Below are 6241 nucleotides of genomic sequence, written 5' to 3'. Positions count from 1 at the left end.
TAGCTTTATAGTAGATGTAGGGAAAATGAGATCTGCAAAAGTTAATGCGCCCAATTTCACACAGTGGAAGAGCCAGGATTTGAACCCCAGTGTATCTGAAACCAAAGTTGATATTCGTTCTACCACACCCTCCTGCCTTTCTGTAGAAGGAGAGCTTTCTCCCTCAATTTCCATCCACAAAACATATTTGCTCCCTTGTTTATACACAATGTTCACGTTCTATTTATGTATGCTTCTGTTCCCTAATGTCATTAGTATAGTCCTGCTTAAGTTAGTTTGGTATATACTGTAAACTATCTGTCATTTCCTATTTATAGCCCTGCACTCACCACACGTTGCCTGGTGCTCGGGGGACATGACATCTACGCTGTGCCTCCCGTTAGGACAATGTGGGCCAGGTGCCAGCCACTCCTTTAGAATTTATAGTTTCAACTACATTTAGTGTGTAATCATAATCTTCATAGAATATTTAATTTCATGTTTTGCTCTGGTCATTTTCTAAGTGTATTTAATACCTAGATGTTTTTCTCTAGTTGTTTTATGCAGGGTTTTTTTCCCCAGATATAAGCTCTTTGGGGCGAGGATCATGTATTCTGTTTCTTTTCCAAAGTTCACAGAGCCTAGCACGATGCTGCATGCACGTTAATAAAAGTCAACAGTTTGAGAATTCAATAGCACTTTTAAGAATCATTTGAGGGACTTCCCTGGCGGTCCAGTGGTTAAGACTTCGCCTTCCAATGCAGAGAGTGCGGGTTAGATCCCTGGTTGGGAAACTAAGATGCCGCAGGGCAACTAAGCCTGCGTGCCACAACTACTAAGCCCGCACACCTCAACTAGAGAGCCCGCGTGCAGCAAACTACAGAGCCCACACGCTCTGGAGCCCGCGCGCCACAACCAGGAAAGAGAAAACCTGCACACCACAACTAGAGAGAAGCCAGCACACAGCAACGAAGATCCCAAGTGCCACAACTAAGAACCGACGCAGCAAAAAAAAAAAAAAAAATCATTTGATATCTGCAGTAGCAATATGCACCCAAAATTAAATGACTATGTCAGTTTTTTTTTTTTTTCTTTAAGTTAATGTTCTCTTTCATTGACTGCTGTGATGGGATAAGGCAAGAAGACAAAATTTAGGAAGCAGGCTGTACGTATAAGAAGCCAAGGTAACTTTTCTATTTGGCTTATTTCAGACAAATGTCCAGGCAACTGAGTGGAAAAATAGCTCAGTTGTCTATTTCACTGAAGGAGACGTCTGTTATAATCTCACTCTCCTGTGAGGTTTGGCCACTGACCACATATAGCTATATTTATTCCTTTATTTACCAGATGTCATGCAGAGTTCAGCATATCAGTGTTTCAATTCCAGGGGAATTCACTTAACTCATGAATAAGGTGATTGCTATTTTAAACAACTTAAGCTCAACTGTTTTAAGGATATCCTAAATTAAGTGACCATCCCTACCAAAGGATGAGAATCAAGCAGGATTTGGTGCTCAATTTATTGTATTCTCAAAGGAGATTTGGATAAAAAGTACTTGGAGGAAACACATTATGTCCATCGATGTGTTTGGTTTGGAAGATACCACAGTTTTCAGGATAAAGTTTAATCCTCCTTTATACATCCTGTTTTCATCTGGATAGTTTGCTGGTTCATTAACATAAGACCTCCAGCATAACCTGCCTTTTGTTGTTGTTTTAATATTTTATTTTGATTTATGTAATTTGCAGACTTACATAAATGTTGCAAGAGAAATACAAAAAGTTCTCATATACCCTTCACCCAGATTTCTTCTTAAAGTTTTACCGTAATTGCTTTAATTCTCCTTTCTCTCTCTCTCTCTCTCTCTAGATAAATAGATAGATAGATATACACACACACATTTTTTATCTAGACTATTTGAGGATACGTTTTAAACATGATGTCTCTTTACCTCTGAATACTTTAGTGTATATTTCCTAAAAACTGGAACATTCTCTTACATAGCCACAATACAGTTGTCAAAATAAGGACATTAACACTGGAGTTAACTTTGATCAGTTGATTAAAGTGGTGTCTGCAAGATTTCTCCACTTGTTTTTTTCCTAAAGTAAAATTAATTAGTAACATTTCCTTAAGCACCAGAATTATTACTCTTATTATTAATAGACTTATTATCTTTCCCATTTTCAGGGTTTGTAAAGCATCTGCGTATATTTAATTCCGTTTCCAATCACTGTTTTTCAAATTTTTCACTTCATACCATTTTTCTTCTATATTTTTTCTCTCCAAAATAATTTGTGAGAGTATTTTTATAACTATGTCATGTTCCAAGACAGTGTTCATGCCAAGATAGTACTACAGAAGACTTAGGAAATTAATCCAAAAAGCTTATATTTATGGCTTCTCAGCTGCAGTTCACAATTTTCATATTCCAATAATGGATTTTCATATGTTAATCACCTTTATGATTTTTTCTAGCTTTATTGAGATATAATTGACAAAACTGTATACATTTAAGCTGTACAATGTGATGATTTGATATACGTACACATTGTGAAATAATTACCATAATCATGTAATAAACACATCTATCACAATTATCATAATTAACACACCTGACATTTCACATAGTTAGCACTTTGTGTGTGTGTGGTGAGAACACTTAAAAACAACTGTTTTAGCAAATTTCAGGTCTACAACACAGTATTGACTATAGATAGTCACCATGCTGTACATTACATCCCCAGAACTTACTCATCTTTTCACTGAAAATGTGTACCCTTTGACCAACGTCTCCCCATTTCCTCCACTTTTTGGCCCCTGGCAACCACCATTCTACTCTCTGTTTCTATGAGAGAATAGCAAAGATTTTTAATATTGTATGTTTCAATGAAAACAGTAGTGACTTGTGATAGATCACACTCATGGCCTAAGATTGTTAAATATCACTCAGTATGAGTCAAGTGCAAGTAAAGGTATTATCTCTTAATTTCCTTTTGTTAATAAATCTTCATAAGGTCCCATTTCCATGTGGTAAACTTTATTGTAATGAAAATAAACATAAAATTTGCATAATTAACTAAATTCAGCATAATTTGTGACGACTGATGGATTATAATGTAGTTCACTGTAGCTGACTGTACTCAGTCACAGCAAGAAGGTCGTTAGACCACGATGACTCATTACTTTGTGTTAGCTAATTAGATGAAAAATAATTACAAAAGTATGTTTGTGAAAAATGTCCTTGTTGGAATTGGATTAACCAATCATCACCATTCAGCCTCTGGTTCTACGTTTGATGCTGAGACAAGCTAACCACTGAACAAAGTGAGTGGGGAACAGGTTTTCTAAAAAAAAAAAAAAATTGTAACATGTTTCCATATGACATCAAGTGTGCTTACGGAAATAAAGTAAAAAAAAAGTACGTTGAACTAGAACTTCTTTGAACAATCTAGTTCTGTGGTATGGGCTACATGTCATTTCCTTAGTGCTTAGATGCTGTGCTTAGAATCTGTACCTCCTGAGCATTGTAATTTCTTATCTGGATATTTTATCTTTCTACAAAATGGACAACTGCCTTCATGGAATTATTTAAGAGGGTACAAAAAACTCCTCCAATTCCTATTTACCCACTGGTTTTAATTTTGTTTGTTGAACTTGAGGTTTTCCTTCCAATTAAAATCAGAGGCCACTCAGGCTGGTGCAACGTCATGCCAGCCTCTGCCGCCGCAGGCTCGCCGCGCACTCTGTACCCCTCCCTCCCCCTGGCCTGAGTGAGCCAGAGCCCCCCGAAGCAGCTGCTCCTTTAACCCCGTCCTGTCTGCGTGAAGAACACATGCCCTCAGGTGACCTACATGCAGAGGCGGGGCCAAATCCAAAGCTGAATCCCAGGAGCTGTGTGAACAAAGAAGAGAAAGGGAAATCTCTCCCAGCAGCCTCAGGAGCAGCGGATTAAATCTCCACAGTCAACTTGATGTACGTGCATCTCTGGAACACCTGAATACACAACGAATCATCCCAAATTGAGGAGGTGGACTTTGAGAGCAACGATATATATATATTTTTCCCTTTTTCTCTTTTTGTGAGTGTGTATGCATATGCTTCTGTGTGTGATTTTTGTCTGTATAGCTTTGCTTTTACCATTTGTCCGAGGGTTCTGTCTGTCCGTTTTTCTGTTTGTTTGTTTGTTTTAGTATGCTTTTCAGCACTTGTTATCATTGGTGGATTTGTTTTTTGGTTTGGTTGCTCTCTTCTTTCTTTATTTCTTTTTTTAAATTACTTAAAAAATTTTTTAATAATTATTTCTTTTTTATTTTAATAACGAATTTAATTTAATTTAATCTTTTTCTTTCTTTTCTTCCTTTCTTTCTTTCGTCCTTCCTTCCTTGCTTCTTTTTTTCTTCCCTTCCTTCCTTCCTTCCTTCTTTCTTTCTTTCTTTCTTTCTTTCTTTCTTTCTTTCTTTCCTTTTTTCTTTACTTCTTTCTTTCTTTCTTTCTCCCTTTTATTCTGAGCCGTGTGGATGACAGGCTCTTGGTGCTCCAGCCAGGCATCAGGGCTGTGCCTCTGAGGTGGGAAAGCCAAGTTCAGGACATTGGTCCACCAGAGACCTCCCAGCTCCATGTAATATCAAACGGTGAAAACCTCCCAGAGATCTCCATCTCAACACCAGCATCCAGCTTCACTCAATGACCAGCAAGCTACAGTGCTAGACACCCTGTGCCAAACAACTAGCAAACACGAACACAACCTCACCCATTAGCACAGAGACTGCCTAAAATCATAATAAGGCCACAGACACCCAAAAACACACCACCAGACGTTGACCTGCCCACCAGAAAGACAACATCCAGCCTCATCCACCAGAACACAAGCACTAGTCCCCTCCACCAGGAAGCCTACACAACCCACTGAACCAACCTTAGCCACTGGGGGCAGACACCAAAAACAACAGGAACTATGAACCTGCAGCCTGTGAAAAGGAGACCCCAAACACAGTAAGATAAGCAAAATGAGAAGACAGAAAAACACACAGCAGATGAAGGAGCAAGGTAAAAACCCACCAGACCTAACAAATGAAGAGGAAATAGGCAGCCTACCTGAAAAAGAATTCAGAATAATGATACTAAACATGATCCAAAATCATGGAAATAGAATGCAGAAAATACAAGAAATGTTTAACAAGGCTCTAGAAGAACTAAAGAGCAAACAAACAATGATGAACAACACAATAAATGAAATTAAAAATTCTCTAGAAGGGATCAATAGCAGAATAACTGAGGCAGAAGAATGGATAAGTGACCTGGAAGATAAAATACTGGAAATAACTACTGCAGAGCAGAATAAAGAAAAAAGAATGGAAAGAACTGAGGACAGTCTCAGAGACCTCTGGGACAACATTAAACGCGCCAACATTAGAATTATAGGATTCCCAGAAGAATAAGAGAAAAAGAAAGGGACTGAGAACATTTGAAGAGATTATAGTTGAAAACTTCCTTAATATGGGTAAGGAAATAATTAATCGGAGAAACATGCCAAGACACATATTAATCAAACTATCAAAAATTAAAGACAAAGAAAACATATTAAAAGCAGCAAGGGAAAAACAACAAATAACACACAAGGGAATCCCCATAAGGTTAACAGCTGATCTTTCAGCAGAAACTCTGCAAGCCAGAAGGGAGTGGCAGGACATATTTAAAGTGATGAAGGAGAAAAACCTACAACCAAGATTACTCTACCCAGCAAGGATCTCATTCAGATTTGATGGAGAAATTAAAACCTTTACAGACAAGCAAAAGCTGAGAGAGTTCAGCACCACCAAACCAGCTTTACAACAAATGCTAAAGGAACTTCTCTAGGCAAGAACACAAGAGAAGGAAAAGTCCTATAATAACGAACCCAAAACAATTTAGAAAATGGGAATAGGAACATACATATCGATAATTACCTTAAATGTAAATGGACTAAATGCTCCCACCAAAAGACACAGATTGGCTGAATGGATACAAAAACAAGACCCATATATATGCTGTCTACAAGAGACCCACTTCAGACCTAGGGACACATACAGACTGAAAGTGAGGGGGTGGAAAAAGATATTCCATGCAAATGGAAATCAAAAGAAAGCTGGAGTAGCAATTCTCATATGAGACAAAATAGACTTTAAAACAAAGACTATTACAAGAGACAAACAAGGACACTACATAATGATGAAGGGATCAATCCAAGAAGAAGATATAACAATTGTAAATATTTATGCA

The sequence above is a fragment of the Lipotes vexillifer genome, unplaced genomic scaffold (assembly GCF_000442215.2).
Source record: "Lipotes vexillifer unplaced genomic scaffold, Lipotes_vexillifer_v1.1 scaffold1088, whole genome shotgun sequence".
NCBI lineage: Eukaryota > Metazoa > Chordata > Mammalia > Artiodactyla > Lipotidae > Lipotes > Lipotes vexillifer.
The sequence above is the reverse complement of the archived record's forward strand: the minus strand, read 5'-3'. Positions refer to the sequence as shown.